This window comes from Dermacentor silvarum, chromosome 10, assembly GCF_013339745.2.
Source record: "Dermacentor silvarum isolate Dsil-2018 chromosome 10, BIME_Dsil_1.4, whole genome shotgun sequence".
Taxonomy (NCBI): domain Eukaryota; kingdom Metazoa; phylum Arthropoda; class Arachnida; order Ixodida; family Ixodidae; genus Dermacentor; species Dermacentor silvarum.
In genome coordinates this window covers 5,499,302-5,524,466 of record NC_051163.1, presented here as the reverse complement: position 1 = coordinate 5,524,466, position 25,165 = coordinate 5,499,302, and positions in this window count along the sequence as shown.

Below are 25,165 nucleotides of genomic sequence, written 5' to 3'. Positions count from 1 at the left end.
GGTATCGCTTGCTCTTTGGACAGCGTTATCGACTTTAGGTCGACGACTGCGTCGTGCTGGCTCGGAAAGTCCATGCCGAAAATCACGTCTAGTGAGCAGCACTGTTGCAGAATAACGAAGGTCGCAGGGTAAGTCCGGTCATGAACTGTCAGTCTAGCTTTACAGATTCCAGTCGGCGTTATGAGGCGACCTCCAGCTGTTCGAATTTGAGGGCTCTGCTGTCCGGATTTGATCGCCTCGCAACATTTCATTCGCTTCTATATAACTGCTATCACTAAACCAGTTCGATGTATTTTTAACTCACTCTGGGCAGTGTTTTACATCTTCCATTTCAAGTTTTCCAGCGGAACCTGGTGAGACGCCCTTTAATTAACTTGTGCCATATCTCGGTGCCCGTTAGTTTACTTCTCAGCCACAAATTAACACGACCCTTTGACCAAATATCTATTCAACAAGCACGCCTACTTTTCAACACATCACCCGCGATGTCTAAATGGCTGTGACGTTGCTTCTGAGCACGAGGTGTAGGATTGTATTCCCAGCCCCGCGGCGACGTTCCCGTAGGAGCGGGATCCAAAAACATGCGCATACTTAAGTTTATGTGGTGCATGTTACAGAACCCAGGTGATATCAAACGCTCCTACGGTGGGTGTTCCTTGCAGCGCACTGCGCAGATTTTGGGCGTAAGCATCAACCAGATACTATAGTTATCTAATATTTTTTCAAGTCATGTCTACCGCGAATATCGAATTTAACACCAAACTACTAAAACATGTCTTCCCACAAAAAGCTACAAATAATAAACTCCCTTACATGAAACTATTCTATAGCACATTATAAATGCCGGACCCTGTAACTCGAACAACAGTTGTAGAGAGGGGTTCTTTTTTTAGTTTCATTTAGCTTAATAACCGTGTCTGTCATAATTCCTGTTTCGCTACAACACAACGTGCCGGAGGCAATGCCAAAACCGCTGCAGCCCTTTGACAACAGAGTGTGTGGAGTGGCAAAGCACCCTACAAAAGCCAAATGGCTGTACATCGCGTACTGGTAACTCTTGTAACTCAACGAGCAAGCTAGAGCTCTCGGTCGCTCCTACATTTGTTTTATTAAGTTATAAATTATACAGGAACACTCAGGGCGCGTTTTCCCCGTCCCCGTGCTGTTCTGGGTGTGACAGCGCATGCGCGGTCCGCGCGGCTGAGCTAGGGTACCCGAGTGCGTGCGTGGGTAGCGCGTCGTGCTGGAGGTCACGTGATCGACCGTGGGTGCCACGTCTAAGGGCGCGCATGCGAGGGCGAGCTGAGAAGGCTGCAGTGGCTTGATGCGCGTCATCTACCCGCCCGCCCAGTGTTGGATGCCACGTGATTTAATGAGCTTTGGATACGCGGCACAGCTGAAATTGTGTAGAGATTGGCAGCACGAAACGATCGCTTTGCCTCCCCGCTGCCGGCACTCCTCTTTACGCCAGCGTTGTAACCGCGAGTACCTGTGGTTGAAGACTCTTCATGCGTGTCGTTGGGCGCGTAAGGCCGCGCTTGTCTAGCCAGTAAGCGAATGTTGCATCATCATCATCAAGTTATTTATGTCCGCTGCAGGATGAATGCCATTCGCTTGACCTTACATACGCTTACTCTCAGCTTATCCCCATTGATTGGAATTCGCTTCGCCTTACATTCACATACTCCCAGCTTATTCATAGCGATTGGAAATCGCTGGGGATAAGCTAGGAGTAAGCGAATGTAAGGCGAAGCGAATGGCATTTATCCTGCAGTGGACATAATTTGATGATGATGAAACATTCGCTGGAGATCGCTGGGAATAGGTTTAGAATAAGCGAATGTTTACTGCAAATTATGCTGCCCGTAATACTGTACGAGTCTCCTACTTCGTGAAATAGTCTAATATGTTATGCCTGTCAATGCTTCGCTTTTCGAGCAAAACTACGACCTTTTTTTTTTTCTCGCTAACATACTGTGGGTTCGCACTTCGATCTCGTATCTCGTTATTCTGATGATGATGATGATTTACTGGCATCCCCTTTGAAACGCGGCGGGGACAAATCGTCACCTAGCCTGCTGGAGTTACTTGGGTATGCTATCAATGCTTTTCTTTCTAGCATTCTTGTGTACATCTTTTCAGCCTTCTATGTCTACCTTGTACCGCTGCCTATGCCTGTAATCGATTCTTATCGCTGCGCGCAGTGCCTCCTGGTGGAGTCCGTGCTGACCCCGCTAGGCGACGAATTCCCGCTCGCCCGGAGACCCCTGACGGCGCTCGTCTACTGCCTCGTAGCGTTCTTCGCCTCTATGCCGCTGGCCATGCAGGCAAGGCCATGGCGGTATTGATAAGAAACTTTGCTCCTGTCTACCCTCGCTTGTTCGGCTAAGCGTAACTGCAGCGGAACACAGAGGCGTGCACCGACACACACTAACGGGAAATAGTAGAGGGTTGTAGCGTGTCCGGAATTCCAGCAAACGCGGGCGATTTGGGCGGATTGCCGGATGGGCGGGGGCGTAAATGTGGGCGGTCGGAGCAGTGCAGCCATCTTGGGGCGCAGAGCTCAACCAGACAGAGACCTAATATTGCAGTAACGATCACGCCACTACCAAAAATTTGTACCATCAGGGAATTAGAATGTACTTGGTTGCTGCAATATTATCTGTGTCTGCGAGAGGCGTCACTTTCTCGAGTGATGCCGAAGTTAACAGATGCACCCATTGGAAGTGCCTTCACAGCGCAGCAGGAGCAGCGCGCCAAAGCAATAAGTTTTTTTAATTGATTTTTCGCAAATTTGTTAGAAGTGTTAGGTTAAACGAGCAATCTATAGACTATTATGTTTCATGCTTTTCAATTTCTTGCTTTTTTTTTTTTTGGTCGGTAGGTAACGAATAAATGTTTTTTTTTTTTTTTTCTCCACAAGTAGGGTTGCATTTGTACGACGGTACAGCTTCAGGTACAGCTTCTGGCCTCAGGTACAACTTTCGGCGGCGAGGAGGAGGAAGAGCGTCGAGTTGTCTTTGTTGGAGATTCATACATGCGTAAAGTAGAAGTGGTGATGATATAGAGGGTACGTGCAGGCGAGTGAGTCCAGATTAGCGCGCTTCCGGGAAAACCGATTAGGGAAGTGATAGCGAAAGCCAAGCAACACGCGTTCTTGTTGCCACAGCACCAAGCAACACATGTGGGATACAATGAAGGAGCGGCACCTAGTGGCAAAGTGATTGACACACTGCAGGGACGGTGGACAGGGACCCCGAAGAAAATAGCCAAAGGCGTTACCGATCTGCGGCGAAGGAATTGCAAATCGCATGTGCACGGTGCCAGAGGTTGAAAGGACGGGGTATGGAATTGAAAGTCTGCAGCGAACAGGGAGATGCCAGCGAAGGCAATGAATTTGACAGCCATTGATATCGACTGAGAAGTGCACCGAGTGCGTGAAGGGAAGCATTTTAGCGATAGTGTAGCAACACCGGCTGGACGTCGATGCCTTCTTTAGGCGGGTCCCAGGCGAAATGCAAAAACGCCCGTGTGCTTGCGTTGCAATGCACGTTAAGGAACCCCAGGTGGTCAAAATTAATACGGAGCCCTCCACTACGGCGTGCCTCATAATCAATTGGTTTTGGCACGTAAAACCCCAGAAAGAAGAAGCAGTCTCAGGCAATCGGGAAGGATAATTAAGTGGTGAATGTAGCGATACACCAGCAAGGGACAGGATTAGACCCCAAGGAGTTAAGCAAATACACACAAAGGATAACTATAGAGACGGTAAAATTTGTTACATAAACATACAGGGTGGTCGCAAGCAGGGAAAATGGCTGTAAATTCAAACGCAGCTGACTGACAAAGCTATTAGCGTGTACGCCTTGACTGAAACTCATCTACGAGATTTGGAGCAGCCACCTGTTACGGACAATTTCGTATGGGAAGGGTGCAACAGAATCACTGAGTCAAGGAAAGGCGTAGGAGTAGGCAGGCTAATTTGGCGAAGAATGAAGTCGAAAAGGGTAAAAGGTGCATGTAAGGAGCAGTTATGGATTAGCGGCACATGGGCAGGCAAAAGGACGTGGCCTGAAGTAGTTTACCTATCGACAGGTAGTGATAACAAAGGTAAAAATAAAGAATTGATTGATGGCATAAAAGCGATATTAATAAGTTGAAGAAATCGGGTCAGGTGATATTTGCAGGAGATATGAATGTGCATATGGAGGATTTAGACGGATATACTGATTACTAACGGTTCTACAGTGCTGGTTCTGTGGGATGAACAGAACCTTATAGTAGTTAACAGGGAGAATAAGTTTCATGGACAGGTAACGTGGCAATGCGGAAATAGGCAGTCATGTGTCGACTGCGCCTTAGTCTCAGAAATGGTCTACGAATAACCAGACCAAATGATAGCAGACGAACATGGAAAAAATAGCCTGGGTGGGGATCACAGACAAAGTTTAACAACAAAGTTCGGGAGTTACACTAACGCAAAACACGAACCAATCGCATCAAATATTCTAAAAATGAATGAAAAGCAAATAACAGAGATCGCAAAAAACATTGAGAAGAAAATGGAGGTGCATCCTACAAGTCTGGGAATATAAGGAACCGGTAGACGTTAAGCATCAGGAGATCATACAAACATGGCAAAATAATTTTTGGATTGGAAAGAGGAAACCACGTAAGTGGGGGAACAATGAAATTAAGGAAGCTATAGAAGAGCGTAAGCAGGCGTCTAGGGATAATCGAGAAGCCAGAAAGTTGGGATTACACCAAGAAGAGGTGCTCTTTAGATGGAATAAATACCCAAAAATGAAAAGGATGGCGAGTGAGCTCGTGAAAAAAATGCACAAGTGAACGTTCGGTGCATAACACTCGCAAAAAAGACAAACCTGCATTAAAATGATTCTGTAACTGTGCAAGAGCCGTTGGAGCTCCACCTAAAAATTCGCTAACAACTATTATAAGGGATGAAGACGGTAATATCTTCGAAGGAGACGATGTGCTGCGGTACATCACAGACGTTATTACTTTCTTCGGCACTAAAGAAAGTGAAGTTCAGACACAAACAGATCCAGTAAGAAGAGAACCCTGAGAGATAAAATTTAGCAGACAAAAGTTTTTACTGGAAAAAAAATATCCCTAATAACAGGGCCGCAGGGCCCTGAGAAATCCCAATACACATAATGAAAAAGCTGGGTCCAAAGAGCAAGGCACTGCTGAATAATGCCATAGAGCAAGTGATTAAAACGAAGAAAATTCCGGTTGGATGGCGTGAAACAAGATGAACCTCATCTACAAAGCCAAAGATAATAAGGATAAGACGAACTCGTATAGGACAGTTAGTAACGTCAGTGATATATACGTAGAATGGCAATGGAAACCATAAAATTAAAACTGTCGAAATAGGCGGAAACAAATAATGTACTGGGAGAACTACAGAATAGGTTCATACCAGGCAGACGTTTAGAAGATAATAATAGATAATAAGGTTATAATAACGCATGCATACAGATGTCAGTAGCTCAGTATAGACAGGTATGGATAGCATTTCTAGATATTAAGGGTCCTACGACAACGCAGACATGCAATTGTTATGGGATATTCCCAAGCACGAAGGCATATGTGACGATTTCGTGGAGACCTTGAGGGAGATATATAGATACAATCGAGTACAAATTGTATGGGAAGGCCGGAAATGCAATAAATGGTGGAAATTCACCAAGGACTCAAGCAAGGATGTCCTCTGTCTCCACTGTTGTTCACACTTTAAGTCAAGGGCATAGAAAGACGACTGGAAAACCGTGAATTAGGGTTTGATTTATCCCACATCCGTAATAGACAAATGGTGCAACAGAGGGTCCCTGGACTGATGTATGCCGACAACATAGTGCTACTAGCGGACAATGCAAGAGATTGTCAGAGACTTGCGAATATGTGTAGCAACCCAGCGACCAACCTAGGCACAGAGAAGTAGGGAATTGTGATCTTTATTCAAGAGACGAGTAATTACGTGGTATCAATTCAACAGCAAGTAATGACCATAGTCAAGCAATATAATTACCTCGGCGTATACATAAACGAAGGAAAGACTTACTGAAGCACCCGCCAAGGTAATCTGAAAATAAAGGGGAAGTGGAATGCAACAATAATGAAACATATAGCACTTTGGGGGCCACAATAAATATTAGGTGGTGCGTGGAATCTGGAAAGGAGTAATGGTGCCAGCGCTAACGTTCGCAAATGCCATTCTGTGTTTAAAATGGGATATCTTGCCTGGGCTCGAAGCTAACTAAAGATCGCTGGCCGGTTGTCTTTGGGAGCCCACGGCAAAAGCTCAATTGAGGCAGCCCAGGGTGACATGAGTTGGGCCTATCTTGAAGTCAAAGAAACGCAGAGCAACATTAGTTTGAGGAGAGACTCAGGAACACGGGTGAAAATAATAATGAAACATATATAGCACTTTGGGGGCCACAATAAATATTAGGTGGTGCGTGGAATCTGGAAAGGAGTAATGGTGCCAGCGCTAACGTTCGCAAATGCCATTCTGTGTTTAAAATGGGATATCTTGCCGGGGCTCGAAGTTAACTAAAGATTGCTGGCCGGTTGTCTTTGGGAGCCCACGGCAAAAGCTCAATTGAGGGAGCCCAGGGTGACATGAGTTGGGCCTATCTTGAAGTCAAAGAAACGCAGATCAACATTAGTTTGAGGAGAGACTCAGGAACACGGGTGAAAATAAATGGGCGGCTAAAGTGCACAAGTATCTGTACCTGAAAGGCGTGGACACAGGACGGAGGAAGAGCTCAAGAAAGTTGGCAACCAAGTATAAGGTAATTGAAAGTGTAAATATACAACAAGGAGTCATCAAAAAGAAAGCAAAAAGAAAAAAAAGTGAATTGGTTCCAAAGAATGGAAACAAAAAAACACCATGGAGATTTACAAGACTGGGAAGAAAGAAATTAGAAGATAAATTTTGTACGATAACAAAAATGACAGTGTTACAGGCACAGGTAGCGGCATAGGTAGTGTTACAGGCATCCGTTACAGGCATAGGTAGATAAGATGCAGGCATAGGTAGATATACAAGGTCGATAGATAAGATTAAGGAGTTGTATGCAAAATTGCTAGAATGACAAGCATCTGTAGCATACCTGATAACTCAAGAAGGCTAGGTGACTATTTGTCATCGCCCCGTTTTAAAGGGGATGCCAATAAATCATTATCATCATATCACGTTTACGCGCCTGCTCATACGGCAATCCGCCCTAACCACTCGCGCTTTTTCTTTTTTGAGAGAGAGAGAGAATCTTTATTTATTCGTAATCAAGTACAAGCATAGGGGCACTTATTCAGGAGGTCCCATGGCACACGCATGAAAAATGACATACTGTTAGAATATAAGTGGATATAAATACAAAAAAAATGCCAACAAAACAGCATTAAGTAATTAGTTGTAACAATGAAAACACAGCAAATATACATGCGTAATATACAGCATAGGAATGTAAATATTGCATTATATATAATAATGCAAAAGTAAAAAAAATAAGAAGTAACAAAATATAGCAGTGCAAATTAGTTACACAACGTTAAGAAGGAAGAATAAATGAAACAAGCGTATTAGGGTAGGAGCTTGGGCGAGTTGGTCGTAGTTCGTAACAGCGGTTTTCCGTAGCGCGCGAATGTAGGAAAAAGGACAGAGAGGAGTACAGAGCGCTCTTCTCCTTTTCCTACATTCGCGCTCTACCCAAACCACCGAAATGAAACAAGTTCTTTCTTAAGCGCTCCTAAAGATAACAATTGCTTAGTACCTAGCGGTGTGGTATTCCAAAAACTAAACAGCCGCAAACGTAGCAGTGTGTTTGTTATAGTTAGTGCGTCATATCGTAATAAAATGTTTTGCGGGGTGAACCTAGTCGGGTTGGAGATGAACAAATAGTATTTTTGCAACACATCAGCTGCTGTGGTAACGTTTAGAGATTTGAAAACAAGAATTCCCAATTTATATTTGTCCGGAATACGGGACATGCTCTCTAATGTCGGTTTGCATGGCGTTAACAACGCTTCTACGCATGCGCTTTATTCGGTCAGCGAACACCTCCCTAAGGTATGTCCTGTGGGTGTCCTGTATGCATGCATCTTTCTGCGTTATCTTTGCCGGTTTCACCACAGTTAGAGCTCCTATTTAAACAACACGGAAACGGATATATCGTGCTGATCGGTATCTACACAAGCAATTTCGATGGGGTACGTTACGTTTAAAAGTGTTGCAAGCAAGAATTTTTTTTTCCTTTGGGCTGTCTGAGCGCGTCTTTTCCCACGCTCTAGAAAAAAATTGCGAATGCATCTCTTCGCTCCCTTTGGATCCACCCAGCGTCCTCTAATTCTACCCATCGTCATCACGCACGTAAGGTTAACGTACACCGTCATAATACCATCACGTTCTCATAAAAATCATTCCTTCCTTGGACTTCGATCGATTCGAATAACCTACCTCTGCCATTAGTAAGCATCAGTTGCTCTATTATTTTTCAGGACTAGCATAAAATAACATAATGTCAAGCGAAATATATTAAAATACCTTAGTCGTTAACGTTGCCTATTTATTACATCATAATTTTGTTTAATAAGTTGCTCTGTATGGTGTAACTGATTTTTTCCCGGTTGTTCTTGAACTACCAGCAGTTTTCTTTTCTACGCTTTCTCTTTGTTCTTTTACTGTGCATTCCCATTTCTAATACGGTGGTCTTAATTCTTGCATTGTATTTTGGCCCCTCCATTCCGTAAGTAGTACTATATGTACCTTGAGAGACTTACAAATAAATAAAAAAAGAAACGCACTGGAGATTTATGCCTTCTTGTTTTCACTGTATCTTCTCCACTTATCCTTATGGCTATCTACAGTTCTATATTTTAAATAAATTAACGCAATAGATTTTATTGGCAACTTTTGTGTTCGTGTGTCACGATAGCGGTGCTATGTAGGCCATTGTTCGAGGCACGACTGCTTAAGGAATCCTAACAACACTACCACAAGTACCGACATAGTCGTCGCCCAAAATCTGCCCCGAGATACAAGGTCGTTGCCCCTAATCAACGCTATGCATCAAGGGCTTACATAGCACTCATGCTATAGCAGTCGTGCTATAGCCTTTTCTGGAAGGACACTCTACAAAAAGGGAGGGATGTAGCCCACTTCCGTGTGGTGTGTGGGAATGCTCTCGACCCAACATCGTCTGCATCAGACGAATCTCTGCGATGATAAACACCACAGCCAAAAAAAGAAAAAAAGAGAATTTAATAAGCTACTTGCACTGAGAGCTCTTTTAAACGCGGTTCATAGTGCCGTTGAAATACTATTAACGCCTCGGATATAAAATAACTGATGCTTCAGATGTGTCCACCCACTTTGAATGAATTAGAAGGTACGCTTCACCTTGCACGGTGTTATGCTGCAGTGATGCATTCTTTACAGGCCAAAGGAGAGGATCGATGACTTCAAGAAATGACAAATATCTTACTCCTAATAAAGTTGTTAAGGTGGGAGCAGCTGTCCAAAGAAAAAGAGAAGGAATAGGAAAGAACACAGGCTGTAAAATAAATCACTGAAATAAGTTCGTCACCTGCACTATTGCTGTTGTCTACCAAATCCCTTTGTCCTGCGGCCGTACGTACATTGGACAGACCGGCTGACGCATTAATGTGAGGCTATAGCACCAGAATTGTTTAGACAAGAACTCTACAAACCTGGAAAAGCACTGTTTCGAACACGAGTGCGATGACATAGAAATCCTGTTTGTTCACTCCGATAGCTGTACAAGAGAAGTGGAGGAAGCGTTTCACATAATAAGAAAAGGTAGTGGCTGTGTTAGTCATCATTCCGGAGCCTTCTAAGGAAATGGGCTTGTTTAACAGGGGTGAACAACGGTGCTAATCTCACGCGCGACCACGAGGCAATGTTTTGGGATTGACAAGTGCTTTTATTGACAATGAGCATGCGCGCAAGCTTGATGTAAGGCTTCACAAAAACAGCGCCGTGGGTGTCCACTCTTTTCTGTGTCGGTAGCGCTGTTTTAGGTAACATGGAAAACATTTTACTGCGGCACTGCAAGGCTTTATCTCGCCATGTGTTCATCGACACGGAGGTCATGACACGCGTTCAACCCACTGGGTCCCTTTTTCTGTCCCTCCGTATTGATTTAAACATGCCGCAATTGCAAGCGGGATGGTTAGCAGGAATTTGTACTCGACGGTCATTCTGGCAGTGAAGCGCACGAGTCGGCCTCTGCTTTACAATACGTCTGGAGGACGCCGTTTATCATTGTTTGTGTGCACAATTACCTGGCTGGTCTCACCAAGTAGATTAATGTTTCGCTAAAGATGATCTAATTTTCTTACAGTGCACTAGAAATAACGTCATTGTTTCAGTGACGTGTTCTTAGCGGCGGCGAACGCCAGTAAACTTAAACAACCTAGTTACAAAAGCAGTGAGAGAAAGAATATCAAGTCACTGGTTCCGTTATACGTGCGTTCTTATTTTTTTTTTTACACTATAAATCGCAAGTACGTCATCAGTCAGTCGGTTCATAGCTAATGCCACGTAAGACTTTAACACATTCCCCATACCTTGTACGCACCTGTGGAAAAACAACAAGGTCGCGTGGTCGCAGGTAATGTACAATAACATGTGCTGTACAGAATACTTTGTCTAGACATTAATTATTGCAACATTTTCTGTAAATAAGCAATTAAACATTTGACATACGCAGGTATTCAAACACTCTATTGCGGCCATCACGAGTGTTGCCGTACAATACCAATTTTAGTATGGTTTTTAACCAGTGTGTCGAACCAACCCCGCATTGAAAACCGTACTCAAACAGGAATTTTAGCTGCAGCTGAACCCGAACTGGTATTCTTAGACGTGCCTGAACACGAACCGAACCTAAACCGAAAACAATAATGGTTACCAGTTCGGCACGAAACGGTTCAGGCATATATGGCGCTCAGTAAATAAGCGATTCTTTGAAATATTTACTTCTTCAGTCCACAACCCACTAGCAGATTGTTACGACTCAGTGGTTGCGTGGTGTATGTGCAAGAATGGGGATAGTTCTAGGCAGAGACGCTTGCACTTCTGAACACCACGCCAGTTATGTTCTACTGCCGAAACTTTGTTACAGGGGCTCCGCAGAATAACCATTTCTGATGAGCTCCCAATTCGACCTTTATTTGTCGGCGTGCTACTATTCAAGCGAAGCTTGTATTGCCTCACAAGTGTCGGTGCCGTTGAAGGTGTGACCGCAAAAAAAAAACCGTCTCACGCAAGTGAAGGAAAACGGCGAGAAAGGCTAATAATTTCAAGCAAAGCTTGTACTGCCTCACAAGTGTCGGCGGTGGTGGTGGTGTCACGCTTAAAAGTGGGCCGATCCTGGCGGTAGTGCTGAAAGGGTCCAAGCTTAATGGCACATACCCCTGTCATGTGGGCCGATCCAGGTGATTGTGCAGAAAGGTTGCAAGCTCATTGGCACATACCCCTGTCATGTGGGCCGATCCTGGTGATTGTGCAGAAAGGTTGCAAGCTCATTGGCACATACCCCTGTTACGTGGGTCGATCCTGGTGATAGTGCAGAAAGGTTGCAAGCTCATTGGCACATACCCCTGTCATGTGGGCCGATCCAGGTGATTGTGCAGAAAGGTTGCAAGCTCATTGGCACATACCCCTGTTACGTGGGTCGATCCTGGTGATAGTGCAGAAAGGTTGCAAGCTCATTGGCACATACCCCTGTCATGTGGGTCGATCCTGGTGATTGTGCAGAAAGATTGCAAGCTCATTGGCACATACCCCTGTTACGTGGGTCGATCCTGGTGATAGTGCAGAAAGGTTGCAAGCTCATTGGCACATACCCCTGTCATGTGGGCCGATCCAGTTGATTGTGCAGAAAGGTTGCAAGCTCATTGGCACATACCCCTGTCATGTGGGCCGATCCAGGTGATTGTGCAGAAAGGTTGCAAGCTCATTGGCACATACCCCTGTCATGTGGGCCGATCCTGGTGATTGTGCAGAAAGGTTGCAAGCTCATTGGCACATACCCCTGTTACGTGGGTCGATCCTGGTGATAGTGCAGAAAGGTTGCAAGCTCATTGGCACATACCCCTGTCATGTGGGCCGATCCAGGTGATTGTGCAGAAAGGTTGCAAGCTCATTGGCACATACCCCTGTCATGTGGGCCGATCCTGGTGATTGTGCAGAAAGGTTGCAAGCTCATTGGCACATACCCCTGTTACGTGGGTCGATCCTGGTGATAGTGCAGAAAGGTTGCAAGCTCATTGGCACATACCCCTGTTATGTGGGCCGATCCTGGTGATAGTGCAGAAAGGTTGCAAGCTCATTGGCACATACCCCTGTCATGTGGGCCGATCCAGGTGATTGTGCAGAAAGGTTGCAAGCTCATTGGCACATACCCCTGTCATGTGGGCCGATCCTGGTGATTGTGCAGAAAGGTTGCAAGCTCATTGGCACATACCCCTGTCATGTGGGCCGATCCAGGTGATTGTGCAGAAAGGTTGCAAGCTCATTGGCACATACCCCTGTCATGTGGGCCGATCCAGGTGATTGTGCAGAAAGGTTGCAAGCTCATTGGCACATACCCCTGTCATGTGGGCCGATCCAGGTGATTGTGCAGAAAGGTTGCAAGCTCATTGGCACATACCCCTGTCATGTGGGCCGATCCAGGTGATTGTGCAGAAAGGTTGCAAGCTCATTGGCACATACCCCTGTCATGTGGGCCGATCCATGGTGATTGTGCAGAAAGGTTGCAAGCTCATTGGCACATACCCCTGTTCATGTGGGCCGATCCAGGTGATTGTGCAGAAAGGTTGCAAGCTCATTGGCACATACCCCTGTCATGTGGGCCGATCCAGGTGATTGTGCAGAAAGGTTGCAAGCTCATTGGCACATACCCCTGTCATGTGGGCCGATCCTAGGTGATTGTGCAGAAAGGTTGCAAGCTCATTGGCACATACCCCTGTCATGTGGGCCGATCCAGGTGATTGTGCAGAAAGGTTGCAAGCTCATTGGCACATACCCTGGTGATTGTGCAGAAAGGTTGCAAGCTCATTGGCACATACCCCTGTCATGTGGGCCGATCCAGGTGATTGTGCAGAAAGGTTGCAAGCTCATTGGCACATACCCCTGTCATGTGGGCCGATCCAGGTGATTGTGCAGAAAGGTTGCAAGCTCATTGGCACATACCCCTGTCATGTGGGCCGATCCAGGTGATTGTGCAGAAAGGTTGCAAGCTCATTGGCACATACCCCTGTCATGTGGGCCGATCCAGGTGATTGTGCAGAAAGGTTGCAAGCTCATTGGCACATACCCCTGTCATGTGGGCCGATCCAGGTGATTGTGCAGAAAGGTTGCAAGCTCATTGGCACATACCCCTGTCATGTGGGCCGATCCAGGTGATTGTGCAGAAAGGTTGCAAGCTCATTGGCACATACCCCTGTCATGTGGGCCGATCCAGGTGATTGTGCAGAAAGGTTGCAAGCTCATTGGCACATACCCCTGTCATGTGGGCCGATCCAGGTGATTGTGCAGAAAGGTTGCAAGCTCATTGGCACATACCCCTGTCATGTGGGCCGATCCAGGTGATTGTGCAGAAAGGTTGCAAGCTCATTGGCACATACCCCTGTCATGTGGGCCGATCCAGGTGATTGTGCAGAAAGGTTGCAAGCTCATTGGCACATACCCCTGTCATGTGGGCCGATCCAGGTGATTGTGCAGAAAGGTTGCAAGCTCATTGGCACATACCCCTGTCATGTGGGCCGATCCAGGTGATTGTGCAGAAAGGTTGCAAGCTCATTGGCACATACCCCTGTTCATGTGGGCCGATCCAGGTGATGTGCAGAACGGTTGCAAGCTCATTGGCACATACCCCTGTCATGTGGGCCGATCCAGGTGATTGTGCAGAAAGGTTGCAAGCTCATTGGCACATACCCCTGTCATGTGGGCCGATACAGGTGATTGTGCAGAAAGGTTGCAAGCTCATTGGCACATACCCCTGTCATGTGGGCCGATCCAGGTGATTGTGCAGAAAGGTTGCAAGCTCATTGGCACATACCCCTGTTCATGTGGGCCGATCCAGGTGATTGTGCAGAAAGGTTGCAAGCTCATTGGCACATACCCCTGTCATGTGGGCCGATCCAGGTGATTGTGCAGAAAGATTGCAAGCTCATTGGCACATACCCCTGTCATGTGGGCCGATCCAGGTGATTGTGCAGAAAGGTTGCAAGCTCATTGGCACATACCCCTGTCATGTGGGCCGATCCTGGTGATTGTGCAGAAAGGTTGCAAGCTCATTGGCACATACCCCTGTTACGTGGGTCGATCCTGGTGATAGTGCAGAAAGGGACCAAGCTCAATGGCACACACCCCTGTGGGTGTAACGCACCCTTGAACTACCCTTGTCACACGTGGGACCAAAAGAGGCAAAATCACCAGACCTTCCCCTGTCGAGAAAATGGGGGTAAGTGACGCTTGTCGTCCAATTCTAGCGTGAGGGCTTCCGAAGCCCAGGCGAAACGTCAGCGCAGAGCCGTGGACCGCGAGTTGCGGGAGCGCTATGTTGAGGCCAAACGTCAGCGAAGAGCCGCCGACCCTGAGTTCAGGACAAACGAAGCGGAACGCCTGCGACAGCGTCATCTTGCCACAAGCTTCGCTTACCCCCATTTTCTCGACAGGAAGGGATGTTAATTTTTTTGCTAGATAAACCATAAAAGACTGATTATGCCTGAGTCCAGTAGTTTCCCCAGCCGATTAAGAGTAAAAGGCGTCAACTGGATTAATAATTATTCCATGAATCATTATCAATCCAGTGGACGCCTCTTACTAATAATCGGACTGGTGGTAATCTACCAGATATGTACACCAGATCGTTGCGCCATCTACTACGTATATAAGCCACGGCCCAACTTGTCTCACTTTTATGTGACCCGTAGGGGACTCAAAAGGTCATAAAAACGGACTTTGGCGAGTGTTTGTTGTCAAGAAGAGAAACTATTATAAAATGAACTTTCAATCTGTCCACGAAGTTGTAAACGACATAAAGGCTTAACAGAATACAGCAAACAAGCACACCTACGGAGCAACCTATAATGCACGCATACATGAACTATAGAAGAGTATGAGAGCCCATATCAACAACAAAAAAATCGCAAGGTACTTAGCACAACGCTTGTATTTAATTAACAGAAGAGCAACTACAGTTATTTCATGTTGTTAAATGCAATCACCAGTGATAATTCGCTAATTCACATTTCTTTAAAGCGACGATTCCTTTGCGAAGCCTCCCGGAGTATGCTCACCGCGGGTATTGTTGCTTGCCGCAGCTGTGCTATGTTGTTGGTAAAAAAATGAAATTCTGAGGTTTTACGTGCCCAAACCGCGATCTGATTATGAGGCACGCCGTAGTGGGGGACTCCGGACTTATTTTGACCATCTAGTCTTCATTAACGTGCACTCAATGCACGGTGCACGGGCAATTTTGCATTTGGCCCTCATCGAAATGCGGCCGCCGTGGCCGGGATTCGATCCCATGCCCGGGGCTTAGCAGCGCATCGCCGAATCCACTGCAGCATCATAGCAAAAGCAGCGCAAAGGGAACGGCAACGCGAGACAGAGTAGACACAGGAGATGCGCTAATGTCACATCTGTCACGTGCACTACTCTTTGTACTGTGTTGCCGTTCCTTTTGCGCTGCCTTTTACCATGACGATCAACTAACTAGCCCACACGGCGGTCGCATTTCGATAGGGTCGAAATACAAAAACACCCGTGTACTTAGATTTAGGTGCACGTTAAAGAAACCCAGGTGGTCAAATTTATTCCGGAGTTCCCCGCTACGGCGTGCCTCATAATCAGATCGTGGTTCTGGCACGTAAATCTCCAAACTTTAATTAGTTTAATTTAACCAACTAGCCCAGTGTCACGCTCTGTTCCACTATACCACCACGGCGGGTCATGGTAATATATATATATATATATATATATATATATATATATATATATATATAGTATATGTGTGTGTGTGTGTGTGTGTGTGTGTGTGTGTGTGTGTGTGTGTGTGTGTGTGTGTGTGTGTGTGTGCGTGCGTGCGTGCGTGCGTGCGTGCGTGCGTGTGTGTGTGTGTGTGTGTGTGTGTGTGTGTGTGTGTGTGTGTGTGTGTGTGTGTGTGTGTGTGTGTGTGTGTGTGTGTGTGTGTGTGTGTGTGTGTGTGTGTGTGTGTGTGTGTGTGTGTGTGTGTGTGTGTGTGTGTGTGTGTGTGTGTGTGTGTGTGTGTGTGTGTGTGTGTGTGTGTGTGTGTGTGTGTGTGTGTGTGTGTGTGTGTGTGTGTGTGTGTGTGTGTGTGTGTGTGTGTCCGTCCTTCTACAGAATTAATGTGTATGCAAATAACAAGCAACGTGCTTACGCTTTTCTTTTTCTTTTCTATTTCTTAAGCATAATTAATATTGTGGTCTTCGCTTCTTTTTCAGAACGGGATGTACGTGGCGTTTCTGCTCGACCATTATGTGCTTGGAACGTTGGTGCCGCTGATCGCTTTTGTCGAGGTCGCTTTCATCGTAGTGTTTTACGGTGTGTGAACGTTAGTCATACTAGTTGTCGCTAAACATAACGATATCATGTTACTTTATACGATATTTGTGCGTTAATGCGTTGTAGTGCTTCGCTTTCACTGTTAGAGATGACGCTTTTATATGACGTATGTGCCAGGCAGGCAGCCTGAACAACACAGCTGTTAGCCTCTAGTTGACCGGGTTTCTCGTGGTGTGCTCACCCAAAAAACGGCAGCTGGAAACAGGGCTTGTGTTTCAGTTTCCGCGTGACAGAATTGTTTTCTCGTATATTTGAATTACAATCCGATGCTGTAATGTTCGCACTTTTTGTGTAAGTCGTACTTTACGAATTTACTAACGCATTTCACTTTGCGAATAACGCGCTCGAACTACACGAATGCTGCGCTAACGGCACCACCACCCAGCGGCCGCGGTCACAGCCTTCAAACGGCAGCTCGAAAAGGTCTTTTCGTTTCCGCGTAACAAATTTATATTCTTGATATAAGCGCGAAGAAGACACGGACGGTGGCGGAAGAAGACAGGACGAGCGCTAACTCACAACTAAATCTTTATTGGAAATAACGAACATATATTTAAGTGATTGCGAAAACCATAGCAAAGAAAACATCGCATGGTCAAAAGGATAGCAGTTACCAGAAAAATCTAATCAGGTTTGTTATTTCCAATAAAGATTTAGTTGTGAGTTAGCGCTCGTCCTGTCTTCTTCCGCCACCGTCCGTGTCTTCTTCGCGCTTATATCAAGAATATGCTACCGTACCAACTCGCCCAACTATCCATTCTTATGCACAAATTTATATTTTCGCGCATTTTCGATTAGCAATCGAACGCTATCATGTTTACATCTTGTGTTTACGCATTTTCTGACACAATATATTTGTAAACATTAGTTCAATAAAGCAGTTGCACTTGCCGGACGGCCTAGACGAATGAGGATGCACTTCTGCACTACGTGCGTTCGCGGGTGACGTACGTACGTCACTTGTGTAACGTCGTCTAACGTCGTCTAACGTCCGCACCAGTTTCGCTGTACATCACAGAGTGAAATGGAGACGGATATTTTAAGCGAAGCTTTATATAAGCTCACAAGTATCGGCGGTGGTGGTGGTGTCGCGATGAAAAGTGGGCTGATCCTGGTGATAGTGCAAAAAGGGTTCAAGCTCAATGGCACATACCCCTGTGTGCTCGGGGACCTGTAACGCGCCCTTGAACTACCCTTGTCACACGTGGGACCCAAAGAGATAAAATCAGCAGCCCAATGTTGAGGCCAAACGTCAGCGAAGAGTCGCCTACCCTAAGTTTAGGACAAACGAAGCAGAACGCCTGTGACGGTGTCGTCTTGCGACAAGCTTCGTTTACCCGCATTTTTGCGAAAGGGAACAGCTCTGAATTTTTTATATATATATTTTTTTTAATGCTAAGCACTTCTTGGCGAACAATTGCCACTTTCACACTATGTATCTAGCCGCTTACGTCTTGGTGCTCTCATGGTCGTTTCGTTAACTTTTTATATACCAAAATTAGCATAGTATGAGAGGACTGTATGACGAACATGAATGATAGGTCATGACATGAATGGCATGGCATGCGTGTCATGACATGCGTGTCATGACGTGCGTACCATGTAGGTCATGAAACAGCCGCCTAAGTCTTGGTGCTCTCATGGTCGTTTCGTTGCTTGCCAATTTTGGTAGGTACCAAAATTGGCATAGTATGACAAGAGTGTATGGCGATCATAAATGATAGGTTATGACATGAATGGCATGGTATCCATGTCATGTAGGTCATGAAACAGCCGCCTAAAGTGACAATGACCCAACCAAAAATGATTAACACTCAAAAACCACTGAAAATGGTTGGGACGTGGGTACTAAGTGAAGGAAACACTAAAGGATGATGGTGGAAGTCATAGTCATGAGCATGACTCAGCAGAAATGACAATTATTCAGCGAAAGAAGATTACCAGTAAAAAACCGCTGGAATGGGTTCTGACGTGCGCACTAAGTGAAGGAAACACTAAAGGATGATGGTAGAACTTATAGTCATGAGCATGACTCAGAAGAAATGACAATTACTCAGCCAAATTAGATTAACCCTAAAAAGCCACTGAAATTGGTTCTAACGTGGGTACTAAGTGGAGGAATCACTAAAGAATGATGGTAGAAGTTATAGGCATGACATTTCTCAGCGGAAATGACAATGACTCAGCGAAAAAAATTAACACTCAAAAACCACTGAAGTGGGTTCTGACGTGGGTATTGTGTGAAGTACACACGAAAGGATGATGGTAGAAGTCCTAGTCAAGAGCATGACTCAGCACAAATGACAATGACTCAGCGAAAAAAAAAGATTAACACTCAATAACCAATGAAAGTGGCTCGGATGTGGTACTCAGTGAAGGAAAAGGCTAAAGTTTTATGGTCGAAGTCATAGTCAAGACCATGACTAAGGCTTTCGCCTTAAGGTCTCTTACGCGTAGCTAAAGGGACTTCTGAGGACTCATGACATGAATGTCATGACATGCGTGTCATGTAGGTCATGAAACAGCCGCCTACGTCTTGGTGCTCTCATGGTTGTTTCGTTAACTTGGCAGGCTCCCTGCACACTGCTTTCCCACTGGGCATGGGATCTGCTGGCTTTTTTTCAACGAAAGCTGCTAGCGGCTAGAAAGAAAATGTGCTATAGCACGTGACAATTTTATTGGTCATATAATGATAACATAATTATGTGATAGCATGGTCTTCAAGCCATCGAGATAGAATCCCTCCAAAATAGCGAATAAGTAATAGTTATTTGTTTCCCAGTGAAGATTCCCGTAGTAAATGCGAAGATGGTCTTACGGGCAAGGCTTGGACGGCTGCACAGAATGTAATTTATCTTTCTTGCAGGAGTGACGAGGCTGTCATTGGACTGGACGTTCATGACTGGTCAGCGCCCGAGCCCGTACCTTGTCGTGTGCCTCCGAGCCGTAGCACCCTGCATTCTCGGCGTGCGTCCACTTGTCATTCGTTGGCGTTTACAGCCGCGACAGCATCGTTCATGCTCAAATACGGGATTTAGTGACTCAAATGTGCCCACAGCAGCTTATAGCCAAAGAATGGGGAGGGAAATAAGCATAGCCAATAACCACGGAGATGCGGGAATGTTGCGGAAATTAAATATTACGGAAATGTAATATGTGTTTCCTTGTAGCGTGAATCGCCACTGCTGTCATAGGGTGGCCGAGGGCATCTCCAAGCTGCGTTTGTTCAATTAAATTCCTTTATTTTACCTCAATGTCAGGCGCACAGAGAAAGCTGGCTTGACTCGGGGAAGAATCCTTCGCGTTAAAAGGCACAAATATTGCGGTCTGACGGGGGCCTGCCCACACTGGCATGGCATTTTCAGTATGCACTGAAACATGCACGCATACTGACTGTACGTATGCAGGAAAATACAAAAAAAAAATCGGAAAGAATGACGCAGCTAAATTGTGTGCGCAAAAGTATGAAAAGAAAAGCATGCAAAGTTCACACGTACACGATATTCGTCGCATGCACCGATAAACTCATAGTTCTGCCTCCGCCATTTGTACTGAATTAAAACATCCAAGCAAAGAAAGAAAGAAAGAAAGAAAGAAAGTCAGCACGAGGGCTGAAAACAGGCGCACTTTCTATCGGAAAGCGCCGTTTCTCACTGATAGGTTATCACACAGGCTATTACTCAAACTTGTCCGGGGAGAACCACCTGTTTTTCACGGACAATAACCCTTTGTAAATTGCATGCGAAGTTTGAAGCATGGGAACCTTTCGATTGGTTATAACTTATGCGTGTCGGTACATATTGAAAATTATTTGGCGGAGCGCTATAGACAACAGGACAAGAAAACACAACACAAAGGCACAGACTAACGACCATTTTTAATTTGAATGAATTCATGTACTAAAAGACGCTGCAGAAATAGTGAACATTCGTTCGCTGCAACGCCAAATGATCAACGCATCGAGCGACCCGAGCGCACAGCCATGTCACTCGATCACACGACCAAATTATTCAGATAATTGAGCTCATTGTCGATTAATCTTAGTAATGGCGCGCTTACGCAACAAGAGCCCCTCTTATGTATCGCGTACGCTTCGACAATTTCACACGTTCTTTTGTCTCTGTGTCGTCTCAGGCATACAGCCGCACGAGGCTGCACGAGTGGCTAGGTTGCTACTACGTCCTGTGTCGAGAAACGTAGCATGATCTCGGAGGCGTTCGTTGAGGCACCGTCTTTCTTATACGAGTTTCGACTGCAAGACAACAGGATTTCGTACACAACACCAATTGCACAGGCTACGAACTGCTGCGCGGGCTTCTTACCGCAAACTTCGCGTCCGGGTATAGCGTTCCTGCACAACGCGCCTATCTTGTTCGGTGCGGAATAAATGACGCGATCTCCAGCTCTTCCAGCAATTTTAACGCGACAGTTTTTAGGGCCCCGTGTCGCAGAAAATCCGGCGTCGGTAACCGGCGTGTGATCGCGGGTGGCGGAGATAATCATCCAACCACATCGACCGCCCAGACCCTCCACGTGGTGCATGGTTTTGGTGAACAAAAATTGAATTTCTCACAGTGAAATCCGTCAGAAAAATGGTGAAGTACGACTTTTCAATTCTCGTCGGATTCGCCGTCGGATTGTTTACCAATCGGCGTCGGATTCTAATTTGAATGTATGAGAAATAATAATTCTGTTACGAGGAAACTCAAACATTTCTACCAGACCTGCGCGCGTCGGGGCAATAGCGAACAATTAATAAAATAATAAAAAAGGTGCTAGGGCCTTCCCATTTTAATATAAGACCACTTATATTGCCCCTGGAAAAGCGTCTTTCCAGTAATGCATTTCAGTTTAAAAGTGAAGCCGACTTTAAGGGGATCGGTCTTTGTAAGCTGGCTTTTCCACGTTCAGTGTTGCAGTGAATGAAGTCTTCTTGCCGTATGCGAACGATGCGATGCGAACGGGTCCCGATAACGCTGTCGCGTTCTACTCTTAAAGGCGAAGTTTAAGCGTCCTCCAAGTTTTCTCCATGCCCAGTGTACATAAGGGGATGGCCGCGGTGGCCCTCGGCCGGCTTGCAGTCCTCGGTCCTGGCCATCTCTCACAAACTTCTAGAAGGAACTTGACGCGCATGATGCCTCAGATGTGCATCATCATAATCCGCCTATTCTTTATGTCCACTGCAAGATGAAGGGTTCTCCCAGCTATCTCCAAGTACCCCTGTTTTGCGCTAGCTGATTCTAATTTGCATCTGCAAATTTACTAATTTCATCTCCCCTTTCTACCATCCTCGACTGCGCTTCCTTTCCCTTGGCACCCATTCTGTAACTCTAATGGTCATCTGCCCTACGCATTACATGGCCTGCCTCTATCTGCATTTTAAATGCGAAGCATTTCTAGGCGAACATTTGCAACTTTGACCGTACCTATCTATCTATCTATCTATCTATCTATCTATCTATCTATCTATCTATCTATCTATCTATCTATCTATCTATCTATCTATCTATCTATCTATCTATACACCTAGGTTTTTGTGGTCTCATGGTCGTTTCGTTAACTTGGTCGTTTCCAAAATTGGCATACTATGACAAGAGTATATAACGAACATAAATGATATGTCATTATATTCATGCGTGCTATGTAGGTCATGAAACAGCCGCCTACGCCTTGGTGCTCTCATAGTCATTTTGCTAACTTTGTAGGTACCAAGACTGGCATAGTATGACAGGAGTGCATGACGAACATATGTGATAGGTGACGACATAAATGTATACCATGCGTGTCGTGTCATGTAGGTCATGGCAATGACTCTGCGAAAAAAGGTTAACACTCAAAAGCCACTGAAATGGGTTCGGACGTGGGTACTAAGTGAAGGAAACACTATAAAGGATGATAGTAGAAGTCATAGTCATGATCATGACTGAACAAAAATGACAATCACTCAGCGAAAAAAAAGATTAACACTCAAAAACCACTGAAATGGGTTCGGACGTAGGTACTAAGTGGAGGAAACACTAAAGGATGATGGTAGAAGTCATAATCATGAGCATAAGCATGACTCAGCAAAAATGACAATGACTCAGCGAAAAAGAGATTAACACTCAAAATCCACTGAAATGGGTTCGGACGTGGGTACTAAGTGGAGGAAACACTAAAGGATGATGGTAGAAGTCATAATCATGAGCATAAGCATGACTCAGCAAAAATGACAATGACTCAGCGAAAAAGAGATTAACACTCAAAAACCACTGAAATGGGTTCGGACGTAGGTACTAAGTGAAGGAAACACTAAAGGATGGTGGTAGAAGTCATAATCATGAGCATAAGCATGACTCAGCAAAAATGACAATGACTCAGCGAAAAAGAGATTAACACTCAAAATCCACTGAAATGGGTTCGGACGTGGGTACTAAGTGGAGGAAACACTAAAGGATGATGGTAGAAGTCATAATCATGAGCATAAGCATGACTCAGCAAAAATGACAATGACTCAGCGAAAAATAGATTAATATTTAAAAACCACTGAAATGGGTACGGACCTGGGCACTAAGTGAAGGAAACACTAAAGGATGATGGTAGAAGTCATAATCATGAGCATGAGCATGACTCAGCAAAAATGACAATGACTCAGCGAAAAAGAGATTAATATTTAAAAACCACTGAAATGGGTACGGACCTGGGCACTAAGTGAAGGAAACACTAAAGGATTGTGGTAGAAGTCATAGTCATGAGTATATGTCAGCTAAAATGAGAATGACTCAGCGAAATAAGAAAACCAATGGAATGGGTTCGGATGTGGTACTAAGTGAAGGAAAAGGCTAAAGTCATAGTCATAAGCATGACTATGGCTTTCGCCTTAAGGTCTGTTAAGGCGAAATCGAAAAAGTGGAGCGGCCAAGCTCCACTTCTTCGAGCGCAGTGTTAATCGGATAGCCGCGCAGATAACCGCGCAGAATTCACGCCCACCGTGCACTGTACAACAATTTATGCGAACAAAGGTGTCAATTATTTTGTAGTGCAGGCGCTAAATAACGTAGGCTACAAGGCGAAGTTGGCAGAGCTCACGGCATTCCTGGCTACTTGTTGTCAGGTGCGCGCGAGGTGCAGCCCAACACTGACGCACGCAAGTGTCACGACAGACTGCGTGCGAGGCCTGCGTGAAGGTGTGGCCGGTAATTCACTGCAAAGAAAGGCCACAGAAGCAAGTGCAGCGCAATTTCTAAGCAGCTCAGGCCTGAAATGCAATGGCACTATAGCGGCGAAAAGCCTCGATAGATTAGCTGTTCGGCATCGGTGTCTACGCCGTCTCCGGTTGCCTCACTCCCAGGTCTTGTGCCTATATACAGTCGTGCTGCGCAGGGAACGCGGCTTAAAATTAATTATGGGGTTTTACGTGTCAAAACCACGATCTGATTATGAGGCACGCCCTAGTGGGGGACTCCGGATTAATTTGGACCACCCGGGGTTCTTTAACGTGCACCTAAATCTAAGTACACGGGTGTTTTCTGCATTTCGCCCCCATCGAAATGCGGCCGCCGCGGCCGGGATGTGACCCCGCGACATCGTGCTCAGCAGCCCAACACCATAACGACTGAGCAACCACGGCGGGTGGAACGCGGCCTAGTTGGCTGCAGGGAGACTCGTAAAAAGGGAAAGCACATAGGAAGTGAGTACTACATTGAGCGAGATCTTTGTAGATGACAATTATGGAATACCGGCCAGGTGACTATTAGCAATTTTTGAGCACTGTAACAATGTCAACTGTAATGAAACACAGTATTCATAAATCAACATCAAAAGGACAAAATATACGTCTGCATTCATCAAGTGTCATTTCTCGTAAAAAATTTGCTGCGCAGCTTTTTCGGCGATGTTTTTGTAAACCTTCAGTATAAACTGTACAGCGAATGCTGACGTTTCAACCGATTCGTTCAGGATGCTTGCGCTCAGTTGCAACTGGCGTCTCTTACACGAAGCATAGCTGCGACGTATACGTAGATTCGCCGCTGTCCACCGCAGCGCGGTCTTGCGCGCACTTCAGCCAATCACATCACTTCCGATGCACGTCTCTAGTTGATTGTGGTGCGAATCAACGCAGCAGGCATAGATTTCGCGAGTATAATAAACGAATATACTTTAAAACACTGAGGTGGGCTAGTTGGGTCACGAATAATATGAAACATTGTTTTACGGCGCAAATTTAGGCGGGAGATAGCGAGAGTCAGCGAGATGTGGGCGCTTGCCCTGCGTATCTCGCGGTGTCCGGTCTAAATTTTCTCCGTAAAACCATGTTTCCCAATATATTGAACAACCAACCGGCCGCTCACGATTCTTGAGCCAGGAATACCAAGCGTATGTTTGAAGCTAATAATTTCGGTGCATTCTCTGCATGCGCGCGCAGATTATGCTTGTGTTCGCCGTACTGAGCGGACCACAAAGCCTGCATTTCGAGAGCTACGAGTACCCGGTGGGAGCCAAGATGGTCGGCTGGTGCTTGGCTGCCTTCGGCCTGTTCCA